The sequence below is a fragment of the Eschrichtius robustus genome, chromosome 6 (genome assembly GCF_028021215.1).
Source record: "Eschrichtius robustus isolate mEscRob2 chromosome 6, mEscRob2.pri, whole genome shotgun sequence".
NCBI classification, from domain to species: domain Eukaryota; kingdom Metazoa; phylum Chordata; class Mammalia; order Artiodactyla; family Eschrichtiidae; genus Eschrichtius; species Eschrichtius robustus.
In genome coordinates, this window is record NC_090829.1 from 96,966,890 (window position 1) to 96,992,329 (window position 25,440).

At 39.5% G+C, this 25,440-nt stretch overlaps 1 protein-coding gene across 17 annotated transcripts in view; it reads right to left on the minus strand.

Moving 5' to 3' along the window:
* The window catches only part of ZPLD1 (zona pellucida like domain containing 1), a 324,181-nt gene that overhangs the window by 230,014 nt on the left and 68,727 nt on the right, over window positions 1-25,440 (minus strand). For 14 of the 17 annotated variants that reach the window (XM_068545566.1, XM_068545563.1, XM_068545564.1 and 11 more), the window contains exons 2-3: window positions 17,061-17,150; window positions 8,983-9,093 (exon numbers count right to left, since the gene is read on the minus strand). The gene's annotated coding sequence lies outside the window, so the exon portion shown is untranslated. Of the gene's footprint in view, window positions 1-8,982; window positions 9,094-12,724; window positions 12,830-17,060; window positions 17,151-25,440 lie in introns of those variants that run through there. The other 3 variants (XM_068545559.1, XM_068545562.1, XM_068545560.1) reach the window with 2 other exon arrangements.

A 25,440-nucleotide genomic window follows, 5' to 3' on the forward strand; every position in this document is an offset into this window, starting at 1 on the left:
GATGGAGCTCAGCTCTGAAAGAGAAGGGGAATCTGCAGGGGCTCCACAGCCACCATTCATCTGATCCATTCTTTCTGTTGACTACTGTTCATTGTACACCTACTATGTGCCCAGCTCTAGGCTACAGTCACAGAATACACTCTACCATCATTATCACTATTACCAAGAATTTGTAAAGTACCCACTTTGTACATGGGACTAGGCCAACTGCCCTTACACTCATGGAATTAACAGAATGGAATTTAAGTAAGTGAATCTACAAAACCCTGAAGCACAAACCTAGTGTTACTGTTATTTTTAAATCCGATTCTTTTTTCTGCAAAGTATTCACTCTCCTCTGATTATAGCCCAGCTGGCTGCTATTAAGTAGCTGGCAGCTCTTCACACACTTGCATGACATTACAAATACCTGTATTAAGAAGAAAAGTAAAAAAGTTTGCTCTTCCACAGTCAGCATGGATCATGTTTGAAAGATGAAATTTGAGGTTCAGAGAAATGTAATGCCTTCCCTATGGTAAGTTAGCTAGTCACAGGAGAATTAGATCCAGAATGCAGGTCTCCTAATTCCTGGTCCAGAGTTAGTCCCACAGTTGCTGCACCTTGATCATCAGAGGTGGCCTTTTCCTCTCTTTAAAAAATAATTTATTTAGGCTTAAAAGTGAATTGACTTAGAAATATTAATGAATATTAATGAATCCTGTGTTTGCCTGCTTCTGAGCATGCTACTCTAACCTGTGTACAGTTTTCCAACTGATACTGTAAACACATGACCACCAACTACCCATCAGTCTGTATTGAGCTATTTTTCTAGCCCCAGAAAAGAGCTTGAATCAATGTTTTTTATGAGCTCTTACCTGAGGTGATAGCGTAATATCACAATTGGCAGAACATAAGAATAAGTTTTGTAGTGATGGAGGAAGATTTTTCAAGGCAAAACTAACCAAAGTGTAAATCAAATTTGTGCCCTAGCACCTAACAACTCAAAGTGCAGTCAGTGGACCAGTGGTATTAGCATCTCTTGGGAGCTTGTTAGCAATGCAGGATCTCAGGCCCAGTTGCAGAACTACTGAATCAGAATCTGCATTTCAATGTGATGTCCAGGTGTCTCACATGCACATTCAATTTTAGGAAGCATTGTCCTAGACCTCACGAGCACCAAGTCAACAGAGCTTCCCAATCCCAGTGCAACAAACGCCTGACAGTTTTGTTGAGTCAGCAGCTTCCTCAGCTCTCATCAGAGGTGGGCAGAGCCTGGATTCTTCAAAGTCACTGGGCCAGCCACCGCCAGTCATGTGCAGCCTGTCCGTTTACCCTGGTGTACCACATAAACACAGGCTTGAATTTCTTGTGTGTACTACGCACACATAAGAAAAGGTTATGTACTTTTCATGCACTCTCTGCATGAGAAGGATTAAGCAAGTACTGTTCTAACCAACTGAGTGAACTTAAACAAGTGTTAGAAACATGAATTCAATTTTGTAAAGTGCTTTGATGTCATGAAACATGCCATAAAAGCATCAAGTGGTTTTTTATCAACACTCACATGACACACTGAGATCCTAGAAGGAGAATAGCTGCTGCTTTGTTCCAAAGACTTACTATTTGGTATCCCAGGAGGGAGGACAATATCCCAAGCAAGTGCTCTCTGAAAGTGACTTCCAGAATAGGTTTGAGGCATCTCTTTTTATCTGATGGGAAATGACAGCCATTACACTGAATTATGAGATGACGGTAGCACAACCTAAGAATGAGAGGAAGCCAGGCTTATAAAATAGCCCCTTACATTTTCCTATTGAGAAAACATCCGCAACTTACTTTTTCTTCGGAAAGAGATGATTTTACATGCTTATTAGAAAGAGACCATCAGTATAAACAAAGGCATGTCAAATCTATAACTCAGCTTCTTTGTAATGCAAGGCGCTCCACTGTGAAACATTCGATGCACTCAGCCATCTTCATCTCAGCACAACCCACGTGCTCTCGACCTACCTAATGCAGCACAGCACAGCCGTCATTAGCCATATTTAAATTTAAATATAGGGACTTCCCTGGTGGTCCAGTGGTTAAAACTTCGCCTTCCAATGCAGGGGATGTGGATTCGATCCCTGGTGGGGGAGGTAAGATCCCACATGCCTCACGGCCAAAAAAACCGAAACATAAAACAGAAGCAATATTGTAACAAATTCAATAAAGACTTTAAAAATGGTCCACATCCCAAAAAAATCTTTAAAAAAATTTTAAATATAAATTAGTTGTTTATGTTTAAATATAAATTCATTTAAATTAAACAGAATAAAAATTCAGTTCCTAATTTGCATTTACTACATTTCAAGTGTTTGGAAGTCACATATGAGTAGTGGCTACCATAGTAGATATACAGATATAAACTATTTCCACTATCACAGACAGTTCTGTTAGAAGGTGCTCCTCCAGATTGTCCAAATAAAGTATGTTCCTCCCCTAAATTCTTACAGGAAAAGAGGCAAAGGGCCTTTCTTTATCATATTACTATTCTTAACACAAGCGACGTAAGCCCAGTAAGGTAAAATTGTGAGCCAACCACACATTCACTTTCTTTTTTTTTTTTTTTTTTTTTTCACACACACACACTGTATTTTATTTTTACAAGAGATAAATAGACTGACACCAAGCATTGTACATGGATGACCACAACAAAAGCAACGATGATTGCAATTACCAAACATGAACACATTCACTTTCAAGACTCTCTTTCTTTCCTTTCCACTCCCCAACCCCAGGATTAGGAACTAGTGAGACTTCCCTGACCACTGTAGGAAGATCACTCCAGGAGAAATATAGTTTGAGTTTTCTAACCATGCCCCACATCCTCCCTTTACAGTAGACTCTTGAAGCATGCCCACACCATCCCTACACACCCAAAATACTCTACCAAAATGGCCACCATTAGAAAAGAATTATGTCTGTTAACTCATTAATTCTCCCAAATATTTCTATCCATGAGGTCATAGAATATACATCAAATGACATCTCTATCCCAGCACTGTGCTAGGCACAGAAGATACAGTGATGGATAAGACAATTGTGGTCTCTTTCCTCACAGCACTGATAGTCTAGCAGAAAACAGTGAATGAGCGATTACAACTGTGACAGACAACACAGGGGAAGCAGCAAACAATCTAACAGGAAGGCCTTACCTAGTCTTCTGGGTTAGGAAAAGCCTCCTGAACAAGTGATGTTTGAGGCGACGTTTGAAAAATAAGATGCTACTTAGAGAAAGAGGAGAGGAATAGCATTCCAAACAGGGGTAACGCCATGGCCCAAGGCTTTGAAGTTGGAAAGAACAAAGAAAAAGTTGTAGGAGAGTCAGTGTGACTGGCTCCTAGAGATGGAGCACAGAGTGGCAGAGGTGAGGGGAAGAGCAAACGTAGAGGTCACTCTGGCTGCAGAGAACAGATAGGAAGGGAGCAAAAATGGATTAACAGGGATTATTTCAGAAGTTCTGCATAGGATCATGGGCTGGGATGGAGGCACAGTAAAAGTGGGCAGAGTAGTGAAGCACTTGGAGGTAGAGAAAATCAACAGGCCCTAACACTGAATGGATATAAAGAGTGAGGAAGAGAGAAGAGTTTTAAAATGACCCCAGATTTCTGGGCTTAGGGATGGGTTAAGTGGTAAACTGGCAAACACTGTAAAAGGATTGGGTTGCAAAGAACCAGGCATTAAAGATAAGTTAGGAACCAGTGGAATCAACAATGTCTGTGAAACATAGTAAAAGGGAGGTGTTTGAGTGGGCAGCAGTTAAATCTGGGGTCACCATCAGGGGTGTAGGTGAGATTGAAACCTGCAGAGTCAATGACATCACCTCAGGAGACAGTACGGATTAAGAAGAAAGGAAGTTGAGGCCCCCAAAGAGCCCCACATTGTGCCACAAGCACATGCTGGGCTGCAGCTGCGTTCTGAGGAGGGCAGCCCTGCCTTCAGGAGATCTGCAATCTAATCAATGTTCCATTCAAAATCATGCAAGATTCAATCTCAGCAATCAACCATTTGCAGCTGGCAAGAGGCTGTCTTTCCAAAGTTTTCTGCCAGATTTGACAGATTTGAACACTTTCAGATCTTCATCCCTGTCTCTGGCTTAGAGCAGATAGTGTTCAGCTAGATTTCTGGCAGCCAGGGTCCAAAAGAGCCATCTTCCCCCCGATTCCTTGCGGTGTACTGCCACCTGGTGGCCACCGCCTGGTAGAAGCAATCTTACCCTTTTCCTTTGTTTTGGTTTGAGATCCACACACCTTTAAGGATGCCTCCTACCCAAACTAAGCTATTTTTAGCTTCTTTCATGGTCTCATTGAACTTGAGGTGTAATTGAGCAGGAAGGTCAAACGGCAGTAAAAACAATGACATTTTTTTCCCTCCTCTCTTCAAGTATTTTTGTAATACATGTAGGCATTGTTAATGGAGACAGGAAGTACAGATTACAGAAGGGATCATAAATTGCTATACCACCATAGACATGTTCCTATTAATGATATTATCACATTTTTTAATTGATTTATAGAATTTAATTAACTCATGATAGTTTTTTTTTCCCACTACCTTTAAACCAAATTCTGGGCAACAAAATATATTTAATGGCTGATAAAATAAACCAACATGGTTGTTTTACTTCCTAGTTTCAGTGCCAGTCACAAGCTTTAGAATATAAAATACTATTTTAACAGTCAATAGTAAACTAATTCATAGTATACTTTTCTATTTTTCCCATACTTTTCCTCTTGTAGATAATATGTAAAATTATGGAAAAATAAATTACTTTGCACTTTCAAGGATGAGCTAAGTTATGATGATGGTGTCCTCTGTAAAATCCTATCTAACAGAACAGTTTTCAATTTAGGTTAAATTTCAACTAAATAGCAGTAAACTAAGATAGAATTACACAAAGAAAGTGATTGCATCACGATCATTCATTGCAATTCAGTGAACCACAAAAAGTATTTAATGCTTATTTTTGTTGTTTTCTTTTTGAATTTTATTTTATTTTTTTTTTATACAGCAGGTTCTTATTAGTCATCAATTTTATACACATCAGTGTATACATGTCAATCCCAATCGCCCAATTCAGCACACCACCACCCCCACCCCCCCGCCGCTTTCCCCCCTTGGTGTCCATACGTTTGTTCTCTACATCTGTTCTCAATTTCTGCCCTGCAAACCGGTTCATCTGTACCATTTTTCTAGGTTCCACATACATGCGTTAATATACGATATTTGTTTTTCTCTTTCTGACTTACTTCACTCCATATGACAGTCTCTAGATCCATCCACGTCTCAACAAATAACCCAATTTCGTTCCTTTTTATGGCTGAGTAATATTCCATTGTATATATGTACCACATCTTCATTATCCATTTGGCTGTCGATGGGCATTTAGGTTGCTTCCGTGTCCTGGCTATTGTAAATAGTGCTGCAATGAACATTGGGGTGCATGTGTCTTTTTGAATTATGGTTTTCTCTGGGTATATGCCCCGTAGTGGGATTCCTGGATCATATGGTAATTCAATTTTTAGTTTTTTAAGGAACCTCCATACTGTTCTCCATAGTGGCTGTATCAATTTGCATTCCCACCAACAGTACAAGAGAGTTCTCTTTCCTCCACACCCTCTCCAGCATTTGTTGTTTCTAGATTTTCTGATGATGCCCATTCTTACCTGTGAGAGGTGATACCTCATGGTAGTTTTGATTTGCATTTCTCTAATAATTAGTGATGTTGAGCAGCTTCTCATGTGCTTCTTGGCCATCTGTATGTCTTCTTTGGAGAAATGTCTATTTAGGTCTTCTGCCCATTTTTGGATTGGGTTGTTTCTTTCTTTAATATTGAGCTGCATGAGCTGTTTATATATTTTGGAGATTAATCCTTCGTCCGTTGATTCGTTGGCAAATATTTTCTCCCATTCTGAGGGTTGTCTTTTCGTCTTGTTTATAGTTTCCTTTGCTGTGTAAAATCTTTGAAGTTTCATTAGGTCCCATTTGTTTATTTTTGTTTTTATTTCCATTATTCTAGGAGGTGGATCAAAAAAGATCTTGCTGTGATTTATGTCAAAGAGTATTCTTCCTATGTTTTCCTCTAAGAGTTTTATAGTGTCTGGTCTTACATTTAGGTCTCTAATCCATTTTGAGTTTATTTTTGTGTATGGTGTTAGGGAGTGTTCTAATTTCATTCTTTTACATGTAGCTGTCCAGTTTTCCCAGCACCTCTTATTGAAGAGACTGTCTTTCCTCCATTGTATATCCTTGCTTCCTTTGTCATAGATTAGTTGACCATAAGTGCGTGGGTTTATCTCTGGGCTATCTTGTTCCACTGATCTATGTTTCTGTTTTTGTGCCAGTACCATATTGTCTTGATTACTGTAGCTTTATAGTATAGTCTGAAGTCAGGGAGTCTGATTCCTCCAGCTCCATTTTTTTCCCTCAAGATTGCTTTGGCTATTCAGGGTCTTTTGTGTCTCCATACAAATTTTAAGATTTTTTGTTCTAGTTCCATAAAAAATGCCATTGGTAATTTGATAGGGATTGTACTGAATCTGTAGATTGCTATGGGTAGTATAGTCATTTTCACAATATTGATTCTTCCAATCCAAGAACATGGTATATCTCTCCATCTGTTGGTATCATCTTTAATTTCTTTCATCAGTGTCTTATAGTTTTCTGCGTACAGGTCTTTTGTCTCCCTAGGTAGGTTTATTCCTAGGTATTTTATTCTTTTTGTTGCAATGGTAAATGGGAGTGTTTCCTTAATTTCTCTTTCAGATTTTTCATCATTAGTGTATAGGAATGCAAGAGATTTCTGTGCATTAATTTTGTATCCTGCAACTTTTCCAAATTCATTGATTAGCTCTAGTAGTTTTCTGGTGGCATCTTTAAGATTCTCTATGTATAGTATCATGTCATCTGCAAACAGTGATGGTTTTACTTCTTTTCCAATTTGGATTCCTTTTATTTCTTTTTCTTCTCTGATTGCCGTGGCTAGGACTTCCAAAACTATGTTGAATAATAGTGGTGAGCGTGGACATCCTTGTGTTGTTTCTGATGCTAGAGGAAATGCTTTCAGTTTTTCACCATTGAGAATGATGTTTGCTGTGAGTTTGTCGTATATGGCCTTTATTATGTTGAGGTAGGTTCTCTCTATGCCCACTTTCTGGAGAGTTTTTATCATAAATGGGTGTTGAATTTTGTCAAAAGCTTTTCCTGCATCTATTGAGATGATCATATGGTTTTTATTCTTCAATTTGTTAATATGGTGCATCACATTGATTGATTTGCATATATTTGAAGAATCCTTGCACCCCTGGGATAAATCCCACTTGATCATGGTGTATGATCCTTTTAATGTGTTGTTGGATTCTGTTTGCTGGTATGCTTATTTTTGTTTTTGTCCATATTTCCCAATTATACATCACATGAAATAATTATATAGGTCCTAATTTTTTGAGAATTTCTAGTTGACAAGAGATCAAACACCCTTGTGTTACCTGAGTCTTATGGATAACATTCAGATGTTCTAAGAGAGATTAAACTCAACCAAAGACAAAATTTAAAGCAAAATTAAACAGATAAAATCATGAAACAAAAGAACCAGTATTAAGCATGTGCTTTCTTAATTATCTGAGTTCCCTTCAGGTCAGATGTTTATAAAAACTTATCTTTGGAATATGTTTGGTCTCCTATCAGAAAAATGCCCAGAACTTTTATTTCTCTAAATCCTACCATAACCATTGAATGACTCATTGGTGAATAAATGTGGAAAGTGCAGGGCTGTGTAACAGTAGAAGGTGAATGATTTAAAACAATTCCTGACCTGGCATTAACTTGAAACCTGATGTAGCCAATGTATAAATCAAATCAAATAGAAGATGGGAAAGCACTCTGAAAATTATACACAATGCAAATCTAAATAAGAATTATTCTCATAATAGCATTACCTCACCAACATCATTATAGAGGAGAGCTCCATCACAAACACACATGCACAATTTGACCAAGGTGATGAAATAAATTAGATGAGAAAATACACAGCAGAAGTTAAAAACTTACAGCAGTTGTGAAAGTAAGACTCAGCTTTGAAACTTCCCACTAACTTTTGGTTTGAGGATTCACTGTCTGTGAGTCAGCTTATCTTTATTATTTTTCATCATAATTCTCTGATTTTCTTTCTATCTTAATTCCCAGAATAAATATGGAGCAGCAATCAAACAGAAAACGGAAGTCCAGATTGCCAGCAGCACCTTTCTAAATACTGTTGTGCTGTGCAGAGAGCAGTGACGTGTGTCCAGTCGAAGCACACAGTAAATTATGTGAAACATCCATCCCCCAAGTGTCCTGTGCTGCTGTGTAGGGAAACTCACAGTGCATAGCTAAAGGATCTCTTTGCTCAGGAAGGTTTAAGTAAAGTTCAAAACAAAATTTTCTCCCCAGTGGATAATCTTAAATCAAAATCAGGATGCCACAGGCTTGATTCGTGAGCCTATAAAACCCTGTGGGTCCTGACACATATAGACATATTCTCAGACTCCCAGCAAACCTTCTTTTGCTCTTTCCTCTAACATGACCTTCCCTTGGGTCATCATCACATCCCAGCAGTTCGTGTAGGAAAAGTAGGATTGCAGGAGAAATTTTAAAAAGTCCTCCTTATAGAGTACATTTGTTTAAAAATACCTGAATGTTCTCTTGGCTGCTTATTGGGGAAAAAATTGTTAATATCAGCCTCTAGTCCATAGCCAAAGATTCACTTTCCTGCTGCTCTGTTTTTGTCACACAAAGTTGGAGATGATCTGCAGCACCAAGTACCCTAGAGGGATTGATAGTGAACTTTCATGACAGTGGCTGCTACAGAAAATGCACCATGTCTCCCCAGTTCAACCCAGTACTGGCCAGCTCAGGCTGCCTTAACAGTATGCCACAGACTGGGGGACTGGGGGCTTAAACCACAGAAATGTATTTTCTCACAGTTCTGGAGTCTGGAAGTCCACAGTCAAGCTGCCAGCAGGGTTGGTTTCTTGTGAGACTCCTCCACTTGCAGACAACAGCTTCTCAATGTCCTCACGTGGCCTTTTCTATCTGCGAGTACATGGAGAGAGAGAGAGTTCTGTATTTCTTTCTGTTCTTATAAGGATACTAGTCACATTGTATTAGGGCCCCACCCATATGACTCCCTTAATTACCTCCTTAAATGTCCTGCCTCCAGATACAGTCATATTAGAGGTTAGGTCTTCAGCATATGAATTTTGTGGGAACGCAGTTAAGTCCATAACAAATCTATATTTATTGACAACCTAGTATGAGAAAGATATGGTGCTAGACTCAGAAAATACAAAAGTGAATAAGACACTATCCCTGGCTTCAACAAGTACACAACTCAGTGTGGGGAGATCAACGTGTGTACAACTATATATGCCCCAAGTCAGCTGTGAAAGTGCAGATATTAGACTCTAAGAGAGTGATAAAATGCTGTAGAAGAAAGAGACCGTGAATGAGTTTAAACAAATGGTGCGATATGGTTATGTGTCCTCTAGAATGATCACTCTGGTGACACTGAGGAAAATAGACCGGGGTATTGAGACTGAAAGCAAAGAGGAAAGTTAGCAGTCTCCTATTAACCTAGAAGATGAAGAAAGAAAACCTGAACTATATCATAGAAATATGATTGAAGGCAAGGAGACTTTGAGAGACTTTTAAGAAATAAGGTCAAGAAAATTTGGGAAAATAAATGATTTCTATCACAAAGGACTTCTGGGGAACTTTAATTATTTTTAACTTTTCTTAGTTCACTCAATTAGCACTTCCACATCTCCTTGATTTATATCTCTGTTAGTACACGTTGCGAAATATCTTTAATGCAATCTAACTTGCTTTCTAATGTATTCTGATCACCTTTCCCAAGTATACTTTAATTTTACAAATTTAAACATGCTAGACATTATCAATGGATATTGAGAGTAAAGACCTATTAATAAATCTCCAACAGCCTTGGCTACTAATATATTCCTTAATATATACTTAGGAATTACACCTCAGAGTCAACCTGTAAACTCTAAATGTATCTTACTCTCAAAGCCAAAATTAAGCGAACACTCTTCTGTTCTCCTTTCGTGGTCATGATACACCACCATTCTGCTGGGTACCCAGTGCTATGCCTTGGAATCATCATGAACCTCTCCTTCTCCCCAGATTCTTTACCCAGTAAGTCACAGAGACCTGCAAGCCTTCCTTTAGATTCTAAAGTTTAAAACGGCTTTGTCAGCCATCTTTTCCTTTCTATTTCCAGGTCCAGTCCTCAGCAGCACCAGAACGATTCCAATCCATTCTGCTTGCAACAACTGCATGCCTTCCAAAGACGACTCCATCCAGGCACTCAGATTAGGGCCTCCCCTGACTCCTTCAGAGTTAGCACCTTCTCTTACAGTTTCCATCACAGTCCTCTGTATGTGTCTGCCTCCAACTAGAATATGAGATCATTAAGTAGAAGAGCCATATCTTGTTCAATCAAATCCACACCCCGTGCTTCAGATGCTGTATATATTTTATGTGTGTTGAATTAATTGATTAAGAGATTCCTTGTGCATATGGAGTTTACATTAATGATTGTGTTAAATATAGTGCTGCCTATGAGTAAATGCTGCTTCTCCCACTCACATGTAAAGTACTTAACTGCCAGGCCAGGGTGTTCCATTTCTTTATACCTCAGAGAATCTAAGGCAATGCCTTAAACTCAGTATAGGTGCCTAGATGATACTTGTGTTTGAATGTAGGCAGTATCTCTCTACTCACCGCAGCACAGACTGGACCCAGGTTGCAGCCAAAACACATTTCCCTACTTCCCCTATATTAATAAGTTTCATTCAAGAGATCATTTAAGATGACCATTTCTCAGATCCTCTTCCAAAATCAATGAAGCTAACATGAAAAATTAGCTGGTCCCTGAACCCTATTTGGCTTCCAACTCTGCTTTGTGTGGAAGTAAAGGGTGATAAAGGGAATATAGTCATTGCAGGAGGTCAGAAACCAAACTTAAAAACTGAGTTCTGTAGCCAGAGCCAACTACTCTTCTTCTGTCTTCCTTGTAATGATGTCTTGCCCAGGTTCCTAAAAATCTTATGGCATCAACTAGCTGTCAAATGCCAAGTCTCCTGATCACTCTCGAGCCAAGAAGTTAAGCTATGGGAGTAAAATATAAGCCCTGTCCTCACCCCACTTCCACTCCATTTCTCCAAAATGACGATGTTTTATTGATATAGGTTGCCTTACTCAGAGAGGCGCAAACCACAAGCAACAACACTAAAGCAACTCTGATATTTTCTAGGTTGCCTTTGCATTATAGAAAGCCATATTTAACTTGGCACCATTGAAAAGACCAGACTAAGTTTACATGCAGCAAATGAGAACACATGGATGGTTCAGTGCAGTATACAAATGGCTTATTCCTAACAATGATGATGTTTATTAGCGTGTTTACTCTGTAGCTGGTTCCATACTAAGTGGTTTATATACTTACTATCCTTTTGTGCACATTCTATCATTTAATCTTTGCAACAATCATATGTGGTCACAATTATTCTTTTTTATGGATGGGAAAAAATGAGGCTGAGAGAGGCCTTCTTGTGCCTATGGACACAACGAGTAAGCTGGAGGAGCTGGGATAAACCTAGTTCAGTCTGACTCCAAAACTTACCACTGCTCCTGCCTAAGCTTAACTGAAAAATTCAGATGTGAGGCGTAACCATTCACGTGGCCAGAAGGACTCAAAGTCACAAGATAAACAGGATGCAACTCCCTGGAGCAATTTTGCACAATGACAAAGTAATGAAATACACTTCAACATATTAAAACAAACATGAATACATATAAGTCTAATGCAAACTTCACACACATTTTTAAAATAAAATAGAAGGAACCAAAAATGCTGTCGTTTTTGAAACAGAGTCCCACCTGAGGCTATGCCTCAGACTCTACCTGCCTCCCTCCAATCCCTCCCACTCCCAGAGGTATTTATTTGGCCCTATGTTTCATTAAAAGGTTCAGATGTGACCCAGACAATGGCCCACATTAGGAGATACATTCTAGGGGCAGAGGCATATGGACAAGGGTTAGTTTTATTTAGGTGGGCTCTTTGTGTTCATAAGACTGTAGCCTCCAGGAGAGGACAGAGGATTGGGTACCAAGGCTTCCGTCACCAGGTGGAGTTCAACACGTGACTGAGTAAAATCTTAGACAAAGTAAAACCAGAGAAAAAACAGAGTAAGAGAATCCAAAGCTTCAGTTTCCAGATTCAGGATGTTCTGGACAGCAAAAAGAAGAGAAAGAGAAGGAGAGGTGGAGAGAGATGGAGAGAGAGACAGATGGAGAGAGAGAGAGAGAGAGATGGAGAGAGAAAGGGTGGGGGAGACATAAATAGGAAGGAAGTGCTGGAGAATGAGCAGGAGGGGGGGGGAAAAAGGAAGAAAGGAAGGAAGTTGCAATACTACTTAGTGCTCAAGTGTCTTACCAATTATGGGTGACCAGCTGAATTTAGTCTTGGTCAATATTCCAGTATCATTGTCATTTGTTGCCTGAAGCAGCATCTAAATCCTTTTCCTGTTTGATGAATTCCGTACCACATGACTCTTGGTAAGAGGCAGAAACTAATACCCCCTGAGAAGCTGGAAGTGCAGTCCCTCCACTATATGACTGCAACTCAGCTGATCAAACGCACCTGCACAGAGGCAGCAGCTATCCCTCCTGCCATGGGAGTTCCTTGGGACTTGGGGCTGGTGTGGGCTGAAAGTGAAGCCCATCAGTAGATCCAGCTGTAAAAACTGAAAAATGCCCAAATCAGACAAGGGTTGGGACTGCTATTTGAGGATGCCAGAGGAATATAATTTTTGCATAAAATCAAAAGGTCTTACAACGGCCTTAGACCTCAAGCCAATGTTTTCCACTAGTGTTCGAAGGTATGAAATTCATCAATTTTACCTGTGGATCTTACCTAATGATAGATAAGCTTCCCCCTTAGCTTCTACACGGTCAACCTCATTAACAACCCAAGGTGATCTTTTTCTGTGCTCCTCTACCTCCATCTAGTGGATGAAGAGTCACCTGCAGCTCTGGCTTTCTTACAGTCTGGGATCAGTGCAGGCTTTTTCCTGGATCTGTAACTGAACATCTGTTAAGGCTTTTGTGGCTGGAAAACACCCCTACCTCTCATTGGGCAGAGTATCCATTGAGCTATGGAAAAACCAATACCTTGATGTATCTTTAGAAGCGCAGGGCTAGAACTACACATTCTGAACTTGTTCATTTAGCGATGACTGAAAAAAATTGGTTTTGTGTTTACGGTATTTCCAACTGAAAACTCTACCTTTAGAATATTTTGATCTTGCCAGGAATTTCTGCTGTACTGCAGCACACAAAAAGTAAAGCACAGAGAACTGACAGAAGAAACAAGCTGTTGCTAACAAATGTGCTCTCTGGGATCTAACTTGCATAGAAGTCAAACAGAATGCAGTAACAGAGAATCTAAGAATTTTTGAGCTGAGGAACTCTTAATGACCATCTGATAAAGATGGAAAATAATGCAGAGCAAAGCAAAAACAGGAGATATGACCCAAAGAACTTACTTGGGGCCAGAGTCACCAGTCCAGATGCTATGAGCTGCCCTGTCTCCTTTTCTCCTCTCTCTCAAGGTCATTCCACCTGCCCATCCAGCCCTTTCCTCCTTCCCAAGATTTGTTATGGATTTTTTTATCAGCAAAAAGTTAACCTTTTCCACTGACAAAATCATTAAAACATAGAACCACAGAATATTTGAGCAGAACTATTTTTGCAGATTATCTAGTTTCACTTCTCTCATTCTATGTATAGGATCTAGGTACTTTGAATAACTTGGCTACAGTCATAAACCAGCTAGTTACAGACCCAGTGGACAACAGCTCTAATGCAAATAAGCAACACTCTGAAAAAGAAAGGGTCGTCATAGGGTAAAGGCAGCCATATGTAGTAGTGTCCATAGGACTTTAAGATAAGACATAATGTTTTTTTGTTTGTTTGTTTTTTTGTTTTAAAGCTACAGAGGAAATGAAGATGGATTTGGGTATGTGGCCAGTTTTTTTTTTGTTTGTTTTTTATTTATTTATTTATTTATTTATTTATTTATTTATTTTTGGCTGTGTTGGGTCTTCGTTTCTGTTCAAGGGCTTTCTCTAGTTGTGGCAAGCGGGGGCCACTCTTCATCGCGGTGCGCGGGCCTCTCACTATCGCGGCCTTTCTTGTTGCGGAGCACAGGCTCCAGACGCGCAGGCTCAGTAGCTGTGGCTCACGGGCCTAGTTGCTCCGCGGCATGTGGGATCTTCCCAGACCAGGGCTTGAACCCGTGTCCCCTGCATTGGCAGGCAGATTCTCAACCACTGTGCCACCAGGGAAGCCCAAGACATAATGTTTTGACTGGGGGGGCATGGGGAATCTTTGAAAGGAATAATAGATATCAACCTTTCCTTTCTCACTTTTTTTTCTGGATGTCTGTTTCTGCCCTGGAGAAATGCCTTCAGGGAGCTGGTGGGTCACAGAAATGTCTGGAACCCTATATATGTGCTGTCCTACAAAGTGGTAGGTATTACCAGTGGGAAACCTACAGACTGCCCATTTGAAGGCATGAAACTTAAAAACTGTGAACCCTATGCTGCCTAAGAAGACTACTCCTAAAGGCCCTGCTCAGCTTGGTGACAGCCCGGTCACAGCCTGTAATTTATGGCATCACCAAGGGAGATTTCCAGAGTAAGGTTTCCAGAATGACTATCAATGAATCATTTCCAATCAAGGAAACTGAGTTCTACTACACCTATCCTCTTTAGGTCATGTTGAAGAGGAATGATAAAAAGGGGAGGAAAGCAAAACATATAGGGCCAAATACAATAGTACATTTTTTAAGTGTCTCTCCCAGGTAGACCAAGCCCATGGCTGAGTAGAAACTGTAAAACAGGACTTCCCTGCTGGTGCAGTGGTTAAGAATCCACCTGCCAATTCAGGGGACACAGGTTAGATCCCTGGTCTGGGAAGATCCCACATGCCACGGAGCAACTAAGCCCGTGTGCCACAACTACTGCGCTCTAGAGCCCGTGAGCCACAAGAAGAAAAGCCACTGCAGTGAGAAACCCACGCACCGCACCAAAGAGTAGCCCCCGCTCGCCGCAACTAGAGAAAGCCTGTGTGCATAAACGAAGACCCAATGCAGCCAAAAAAAAAAAAAGGAACTGTAAAACAGGGTAGACTTGAATATAATGATCATTCCATTCAGCACACACTTTATGTGCCATCTGGTAGACTTGTGTAATTGATTGCCACAGGACATAATCATTTTAAAAGACAATTAATTTGATTACCAGTAATGAAGTTTTTATCTATGCAAACTAGGAGCCAGGCAGCGAGATGAAGAAAGTAACCAAGTTAGCAAAATCAGAATGCAAGATGCATCATTCAGGAGGTTGGAGAGAGGAGCCCATCTCCTAGAAAACAATGGACTGAGAAACACTGCATTTTGGGTATTTGTGGTGTCCACCTCATCCACCAGATGGTAATCCCACTTCCAGAAACAGATTTTGGACTACACTGAATTTGTCTCCCTTTTTATGTGCATAATCTGCATTAGAGATTTTATCTATTGATTAAATGAAGGGACAAAAAGGGAATATTGTTGAGCATCTATTGAGTACCAGGCAGCCTCCTAGATACATGTTATCCTTCCTCTATTTTAACCCTCACAACCAATTCTAAAAGGGAGGTTAAGATGATCAGACCAAGATCACACAGCTGTTAAGAGATTGTGGCAGGTGAATAATGGCCCCAAAAGATGTCCATGTCCTAATCCCTAGAACCTGTGAGTGTTATATGGCAAAAGGATTGTTGCAGGTATGATTAAATTAAGGATCTTGAGATGGGAAGATTATCCTAGATTATCCAGGTGTCCTCTAAATGCAATCACATGTATCTTTATGAGGGAAATTTGACTACAGAAGGGAAGGTGATATGACCAACCACAGAAGCAGAGACTGGGGTGATGTAGGCAGGGGCCAAGGGATGCCAGCAGCCTCAAGAAGAAGAAGAGGCAAGGAACAGATTCTTCCCTGGAGCTTCCAGAAGGAACCAGCCCTGCTCACACCTTGTTGCCCCTTGAGACTCACTTTGGAATTCTAACCTCCAGAGATATAGAATAAATCTGTGTTGTTTTAAGCCACTCAGTTTGTGGTAATGTGTTACAGCTGCAATAGAAATTAGTACAGAGGTGAGCCAGAATTCTACCCAGGTCTGCTCAAACTTGAAGCCTGCATTCTTTTCACTACTTTACACTGCCTGCCATTTGATTAAAGGCTGGAACTAAGTATGCAAAGATTCATATCTTGTCCCAGTTTTAACATTCCCAAGATCTGAAACTGAGTATTGAATCAGATGACCGAATGTTGGTCTTATTAAATCATTACAATTATCCCATTTGTTGATTATTGTCATGATGGTTCTAAGAAATTCACCATTTAAGAATGGCTAAACTGAAGTCAGTAATTTTGACTGAGTTATTCCACATACTTTGAACTAAAATATTCAGATATTGAGCTGAAAGTGCTTTGATGCTTTTGACTCATAGTACTCAGAAAGCCATTAAGTTTACATATCTCAGTTTATCCTTATCAACATTTAAACATATTTGCATATTGGTTTTTCTTTGACGACAGTGTCATATTTGCATGGAAATCTAAAAACCTGGATTCTATCGTTAGTGTCTTTACCATCAATTAGCTCTTCAAGCTTGATCAAATCACCCAACATTTCTGGACCTCAGTCTCCTTACCTGCAGAATGGGGCAGTGGGTAGGAAGTTTGCCAAGCAGATCATCTCTAAGTTTTCTTCCAGTTTTAATATAAAACATGGCAGAATTCCCACAGCAAAACTTCTGGGTATTGATTTCAAGTGTGCTCATTATTACAAACTGCCAGTAGAGGTCAGGTTAAGCTTGGTAATTCTATCTAATCTGGCAAGTACATTGAGCAAATGCAAAAGCTTACCTTATATTGATGCTTGCCAGCAGGCCTTCATCTAGATCCTTCTGAGCTAATGAATGTTGATCCCAGTGTTATAGAGTAAAATAGGGAAATCTGTGAAACCAAAATTGCCTTCATTAGTCTGTAATTTGCAATTGCCTGGTACCAGAATGTTTTTCTTTGCTTGCCTGAATGTCCTTAATTGAATGTGTCACCTGAAGCCCTGGGGCTTAGTGCTTGCTCATGTTACTGTGCTAATCAATCAGTTGCAAGGAAGTGAGGCTGCAAGACTAAAAAATGTTTCCTGTATCCTCTTTATGCATCTAGGTGTAACTGTGTTAAGAATATGTGACTGCCTGTTTATATGGCATTTGACCCATTGCATGTATTCCTAGTGAAGTGTAAAGAGATGAATGAAAAAGAAAAAAATGAATAAGAGTGAACACATATCATCCTTGGATAGTTACCTTGTCAAGCTACCGATCAGGACCAGCTCTAAGCACAACTGTGATATCTGTAAAATCAGATTTTTTGTAGCTATCCTTCCCCTATCCCTTCATTACTGCCACCTTCTCTCTTCTCAACATCCTTAGTCAAACTCTGCTCTCAGGAGAGATCCAAAGAACTCAAATGCAGTAAGATATAAGAATCTGATGATGCAGTTTTGCTCTCCTGGGCACACTTGCATTTTGTCAGAGAACAAGGCCTTTAAATGGGTGGAATTCCAAAAGTAGAATTGTAATCATCCAGAAGGGTAGTAAACAGGGCAGGCGGTGGGGGGGAGATGACTGACAGCATCTTCAAAATCACCTCATGGAGCTGACACCATAGGCCAATGACAAAGGCTGGCCTTGCCACCCATGAATGCATGCAGCCTGAATGGCTAAGGCATTCTTTTTTTTTTTTTTTTTAAACAGCATTTATTGAGCATTAACTGCATGTGCATGTGAGGTTCTGTGTGAGGATCCAAGGTCAGGTTCCTGCACTTGAGAAACACACTCAACTGAGTTTCTGATCCCAAGTGCTCTGAGTTTGCTTCCCTAATGTGTGGGATCGCTGCTTGAGGATCTAATGATTTTTCCCTGTACAACATACCAAGATGCAGCTGGAGCCTCACTACCATCTCCACTGCAAGGACCTACAGAATGGGGATCAACCTCCTCTTTACCTCCTCTATACAGCAATAAATGACGGGGACAGGGTGGGGGTTTCTGAGAGTCACGCTGAGGGGATGGATGTACAGGGTCCTGAACTGACCCCCAAACTGGGGGCTTCAGAGTATTCATAATTTCCAGAAAGCTCTGTGATATGAGGAGAAGGCAAAATTTCCTAGGGGCTATAACTTAATAATACCAGAGGCAAGCAAATCTTAAAGCCTTGGGGACCTCTAAACTCCTAAGGTTCTGATGCACTAACACTTGGGATCACAGCCTTGACAATCCTGCCTCCAGATTCTTCTACGTGGAATCACCACCATGGTTATGTTTGCCTTAAAGCTGCCACAACAAGTGCACAACAAAAATTGTCTTTGACATTTACTGTCTCGGTAAACAGAAATGCCACCTTATATTTACCTAGTACCTGGTAGTTTATAGAGCAACTCAGAAAATCCCTTCATCTGTCCCATAAGGTGAAATACTCTCACACCTCACAGATTTTTAGAGTTGGTAGAAGATCATCTACACCACCTTTTCCTCACACTTACCCATCTTACAGTGCTGGATGAAATGCCAACACTTACTGACCCACACCCCTTCCCCCTCCCACTTCCCACCATCCAGCAAAATCTTTCATAAGCACCATTTTGCAGATGATGAAATTGAGACTCAAATACGTTAGGTGACTCTCTCAGCAGCAGAAATTATGCAAGTGGAGGAAGGAACAGGGTCTCAGACTGCCTGAGGGATTTTTCAATTCTCATTCCATGAAATCTCTCAGCAGCACCCAACACTGTTGACCCCCATTGCTTTCCTGAACACTCTCTCTCAGGGTTTCCACTGCACTACACCCTGGATTTTTCTACTATCTCTGATCCTTTTTTCTCATTCTCCTTAAGGATTTAGAATTGGCCAGTCTTAGTTTGAGCTCTCTTATCTCACTCTATAGCTTCACCTTGTATTGTCTCTTACTCTCATAGTTTTTGTTTTTGTTTTATTGTTGTGGAATGTCTTCTTATTTATTTATTTATTTACTTACTTACTTAACATCTTTATTGGAGTATAATTGCTTTACAATGGTGTGTTAGTTTCTGCTTTACAACAAAGTGAATCAGCTATACATATACATATATCCACATATCTCTTCCCTCTTGCGTCTCCCTCCCACCCTCCCTATCCCACCCCTCTGGGTGGTCACAAAGCACCCAGCTGATCTCCCTGTGCTATGCAGCTGCCTCCCACTAGCTATCTATTTTACATTTGATAGTATATATAAGTCCATGCCACTCTCTCACTTCGTCCCAGCTTACACTTCCCCCTCCCGGTGTCCTCAAGTCCATTCTCTACGTCTGCGTCTTTATTGCTGTCCTGGCCCTAGGTTTTTCAGAACCATTTTTTTTTTTCTTAGATTCCATATGTATGTGCTAGCATACGGTATTTATTTCTGACTTACCTCATTCAGTATGACACATTCTAAGGCCATCCACCTCACTACAAATAACTCAATTTCGTTTCTTTTTAGGGCTCAGTAATATTCCATTGTATATATGTGCCACATCTTCTTTATCCATTCATATGTCAATGGACACTTAGGTTGCTTCCATGTCCTGGCTATTGTAAATAGTGTTGCAATGAACATTGTGGTACATGACTCTTTTTGAATTATGGTTATCTCAGGGTATATGCCCAGTAGTGAGATTGCAGGGTCATATGGTAGTTCTATTTTTAGTGTTTTAAGGAACCCCCATACTGTTCTCCATAGTGGCTGTATCAATTTGCATTCCCACCAACAGTGCAAGAGGGTTCCCTTTTCTCTACACCCTCTCCAGCATTTATTGCTTGTAGATATTTTGATGATGCCCATTCTGAATGGTGTGAGGTGATACCTCATTGTAGTTTTCATTTTCATTTCTCTAATGATTAGTGATGTTGAGCATCTTTTCATGTGTTTGTTGGCCATCTGTGTATCTTCTTTGGAGAAATGTCTATTTAGGTCTTCTGCCCATTTTTGGATTGGGTTGTTTGCTTTTTTGATATTGAGCTGCATGAATTGCTTGTAAATTTTGGAGATTAATCCTTCATCCATTGATTCGTTGGCAAATATTTTCTCCCATTCTGAGGGTTGTCTTTTGGTCTTGTTTATGGTTTCCTTTGCTGTGCAAAAGCTTTTCAATTTCATTAGGTCCCATTTGTTTATTTTTTGTTTTATTTGCATCACTCTAGGAGGTGGGTCAAAAAGGATCTAGCTATGATTTATATCATAGAGTGTTCTGCCTATGTTTTCCTCTAAGAGTTTTATAGTGTCCGGCCTTACATTTAGGTCTTTAATCCATTTTGAATTTATTTTTGTCTACAGTGTTAGGGAGTGTTCTAATTTTATTCTTTTACATGTAGCTGTCTAGTTTTCCCAGCACCACTTATTGAAGAGGCTGTCTTTTCTCCATTGTACATTCTTGCCTCCTTTATCAAAGATAAGGTGACTATATATGTGTGGGTTTATCTCTGGGCTTTCTATCCTGTTCCATTGATCTATATTTCTGTTTTTGTGCTGGTACCATACTGTCTTGATTACTGTACCTTTGTAGTATAGTCTGAAGTCTGGGCACCTGATTCTTCTTCCAGCTCTGTTTTTCTTTCTCAAGATTGCTTTGGCTATTCGGGGTCTTTTGTGTTTCCATACAAATTGTGAAATTTTTTGTTCTAGTTCTGTGAAAAATGCTATTGGTAGTTTGATAGGGATTGTACTGAATCTGTAGATTGCTTTGGTTAGTATAGTCATTGTCACAATGTTGATTCTTCCAATCCAAGAACATGGTATATCTCTCCATCTGTTTGTATCATCTTTAATTTCTTTCATCAGTGTCTTATAATTTTCTGCATACAGCTCTTTTGTCTCCTTAGGTAGGTTTATTCCTAGGTATGTTATGCTTTTTGTTGCAATTGTAAATGGGAGTGTTTCCTTAATTTCTCTTTCAGATTTTTCTTCATTAGTGTATAGGAATGCAAGAGATTTCTGTGCATTAATTTTGTATCCTGCTACTTTAGCAAATTCATTGATTAGTTCTAGTAGTTTTCTGGTAGCATCTTTAGGATTCTCTATGTATAGTATCATGTCTTCTGCAAACAGTGACAGCTTTACTTCTTCTTTTCCGATTTGGAGTCCTTTTATTTTTTTTCTTCTCTGATTGCTGTGGCTAAAACTTCCAAAACTATGTTGAATAATACTGGTGAGAGTGGACAACATGTCTTGTTCCCGATCTTAGAGGAAATGGTTTCAATTTTTCACCAGTGAGAACGATGTTGGCTGTGGGTTTGTCATATATGGTCTTTATTATGTTGAGGTAAGTTCCCTCTATGCCTACTGTCTGGAGGATTTTTATCATAAATGGGTGTTGAATTTTGTTGAACGCTTTCTCTGCATCTATTGAGATGATCATATGGTTTTTCTCCTTCAATTTGTTAGTATGGTTTATCACATTAATTGATTTACGTATATTGAAGAATATTTGCATTCCTGGGATAAACTCCATTTGATCATGGTGTATGATCCTTTTAATGTGCTGTTGGATTCTATTTGCTAGTATTTTGTTGAGGATTTTTGCATCTATGTTCATCAGTGATACTGGCCTGTAGTTTTCTTTCTTTGTGACATCTTTGGTTTTGGTATCAGGGTGATGGTGGCCTCGTAGAATGGGTTTGGGAGTGTTCCTCCCTCTCCTATATTTTGGAAGAGTTTGAGAAGGATAGGTGTTAGCTCTTCTCTAAATGTTTGATAGAATTCGCCTGTGAAGCCATCTGGTCCTGGGCTTTTGTTTGTTGGAAGGTTTTTAATCACAGTTTCAATTTCAGTGCTTGTGATTGGTCTGCTTATATCTTCTATTTCTTCCTGGTTCAGTCTTGGAAGGTTGTGCTTTTCTAAGAATTTGTCCATTTCTTCCAGGTTGTCCATTTTATTGGCATAGAGTTGCTTGTAGTAATCTCTCATGATCTTTTGTATTTCTGCAGTGTCAATTGTTACTTCTCCTTTTTCATTTCTAATTCTATTGATTTGAGCCTTCTCCCTTTTTTCTTTGATGAGTCTGGCTAGTGGTTTATCAACTTTGTTTATCTTCTCAAAGAACAAGCTTTTCGTTTTATTGATCTTTGCTACTGTTTCTGTCATTTATTTTTCATTTATTTCTGATCTGAGCTTTATGATTTCTTTCCTTCTGCTAACTTTGGGGATTTTTTGTTCTTCTTTCTCTAATTGCTTTAGGTGTAAGTTTAGGTTGCTTACTTGAGATGTTTCTTGCTTCTTGAGGTAGGATTATATTGCTCTAAACTTCCCTCTTTGAACTACTTTTGCTGCATCCCATAGGTTTTGCCTTGTCGTGTTTTCATTGTCATTTGTTTCTAGGTGTTTCTTGATTTCCTCTTTAATTTCTTCATTGATCTCTTGGTTTTTAAGTAGTGTATTGTTTATTCTATATGTGTTTGTATCTTTTACAGATTTTTTCCCGTAATTGATATCTAGTCTCATAGCGTTGTGGTCAGAAAAGATACTTGATATGATTTCAATTTTCTTAAATTTACCAAGGTTTACTTTGTGACCCAATATATGATGTATCCTGGAGAATGTTCCATGAGCACTTGAGAAGAAAGTGTACTCTGTTTTCTGTGGATGGAATGTCCTATAAATATCAATTAAGTCCATCTTGTTTAATGTATCATTTAAGCTTGTGTTTCCTTATTTATTTTCATTTTGGATGATCTGTCCATTGGTGAAAGTGGGGTGTAAAAGTCCCCTACTATGATTGTGTTACTGTCGATTTCCCCTTTTATGGCTGTTAGCATTTGCCTTATGTATTGAGGTGCTCCTATGTTGGGTGCATAAATATTTACAATTGCTATATCTTCTTGGATTGAACCCTTGATCATTATGTAGTGTCCTTCCTTGTCTCTTGTAACATTCTTTGTTTTCAAGTCTATTTTATCTGATATGAGTATTGCTACTCCAGTTTTCTTTTGATTTCCATTTGCATGGAATACCTTTTTCCATCCCCTCACTTTCAGTCTGTATGTGTCCCTAGGTCTGAAGTGGGTCTCTTGTAGACAGCATATATATGGGTGTGGTTTTTGTATCCATTCAGCCAGTCTATGTCTTTTGGTTGGAGCATTTAATCCATTTACATTTAAGGTAATTATTGATTTGTATGTTCCTATTACTGTTTTCTTAATTGTTTTGGGTTTGTTATTGTAGGTCTTTTCCTTCTCTTGTGGTTCCTGCCTAGAGAAGTTCTTTTAGCATTTGTTGTAAAGCTTGTTTGGTGGTGCTGAATTTTCTTAGCTTTTGCTTGTCTGTAAAGGTTTTAATTTCTCCATCAAATCTGAATGAGATCCTTACTGGGTAGAGTAATCTTGATTGTAGATTTTTCCCTTTCATCACTTTAAATATGTCCTGCCACTCCCTTCTAGCTTGCAGAGTTTCTGCTGAAAGATCAGCTGTTAACTTTATGGGGATTCCCTTGTATGTTATTTGTTGCTTTTCCCTTACTGCTTTTAATATTTTTTCTTTGTATGTAATTTTTGGTAGTTTGATTAATATGTGTCTTGGGATATTTCTCCTTGGATTTATCCTGTATGGGACTCTCTGCACTTCCTGGACTTGATTGACTATTTCCTTTCCCATATTAGGGAAGTTTTTAACTATAAACTCTTCAAATATTTTCTCAGTCCCTTTCTTTTTCTCTTCTTCTGGGACCCATATAATTCGAATATTGGTGCGTTTAATGTTTTCCCAGAGGTCTCTGAGACTGTCCTCAATTCTCTTCATTCTTTTTTCTTTATTCTGTTCTGCATTAGTTATTTCCACTATTTTATCTTCCAGGTTACTTATCCGTTCTTCTGCCTCAGTTATTCTGCTATTCATTCCTTCTAGAGAAGTTTTAATTTCATTTATTGTGGTGTTCATCATTGTTTGCTCTTTAGTTCTTCTAGGACCTTGTTAAACATTTCTTGTATTTTCTCCATTCTATTTCCAAGATTTTGGATCATCTTTACTATCATTACTCTCAATTCTTTTTCAGGTAGACTGCCTAATTCGTCTTCATTTGTTTGTCTGGCGGGTTTTTACCTTGCTCCTTTCTCTGCTGTGTGTTTCTCTGTCTTCACATTTTGCTTAACTTACTGTGTTTGGGGTCTCCTTTTCGCAGGCTGCAGGTTCATAGTTCCCTTTGTTTTTGGTGTCTGCCCCCAGTGGCTAAGGTTGGTTCAGTGGGTTGTGTAGGCTTCCTGGTCGAGGGGACTGGTGCCTGTGTTCTTGTGGATGAGGCTGGATCTTGTCTTTCTGGTGGGCAGGACCCCATCCGGTGGTGTGTTTTTGGGTGTCTGTGACCTTATTATGATTTTAGGCAGCCTCTCTGCTAATGGATGTGGTTGTGTTCCTGTCTTTCTAGTTGTTTGGCATAGGGTATCCAGCCTTGTAGCTTGCTGATCATTGAGCAGAGCTGGGTTGTAGCATTGAGATGGAGATCTCTGGGAGAGCTTTCACCGTTTGATATTACATGCAGCTGGGAGTCTCTGTTGGACCAATGTCATGAACTCGGCTCTCTCACCTCAGAGGCACAGGCCTGACACCTGGCCAGAGCACCAAGACCCTGTCAGCCACATGGCCATGTACATGGGGAGTTCTTGCCTTTTGGGAAGTCTGAGGTCTTCTGTCAGCATTCAGTAGGTGTTCTGTAGGAATTGTTCCACATGTAGATGTATTTCTGATGTATTTGTGGGGAGGAAGGTGATCACATCTTACTCCTCTGTCATCTTGAAGGTCTCTCCCCCTGAATCTCATAGTTTTAAATATTATCTGTGGTACATCTATTCCCAAATTTATGTCTCTCAGCCATACCCCCGTTTTGAGTTCCAGGTTTATTCATCCAAATGTCAACTTGCTATTTCCATCTAGATATTTCTACATGTCTTAAATTGAAGTATTCATTTTCTCACTCTCACCACCTCTGCATTTCTCCTCATGTCAACGTACAGCACCCCCACTCACCCCAAAAATTTTTATCTTCAAACTCTTCCTCTCTCTTTTCTCCCACTTTCAACCAAAGTACTATAGATTCTACCCCCAAAATGTATCCTCAACACATTGCTTTTATCCTCAAAAATAAAAATAAAATTGAAAACAATAGGAGAAATTTGAACAGTAAATATTTAAGAATATTTTAAAGTACCATTAATTTTTAATGTGTTTAGTATTGTAATCA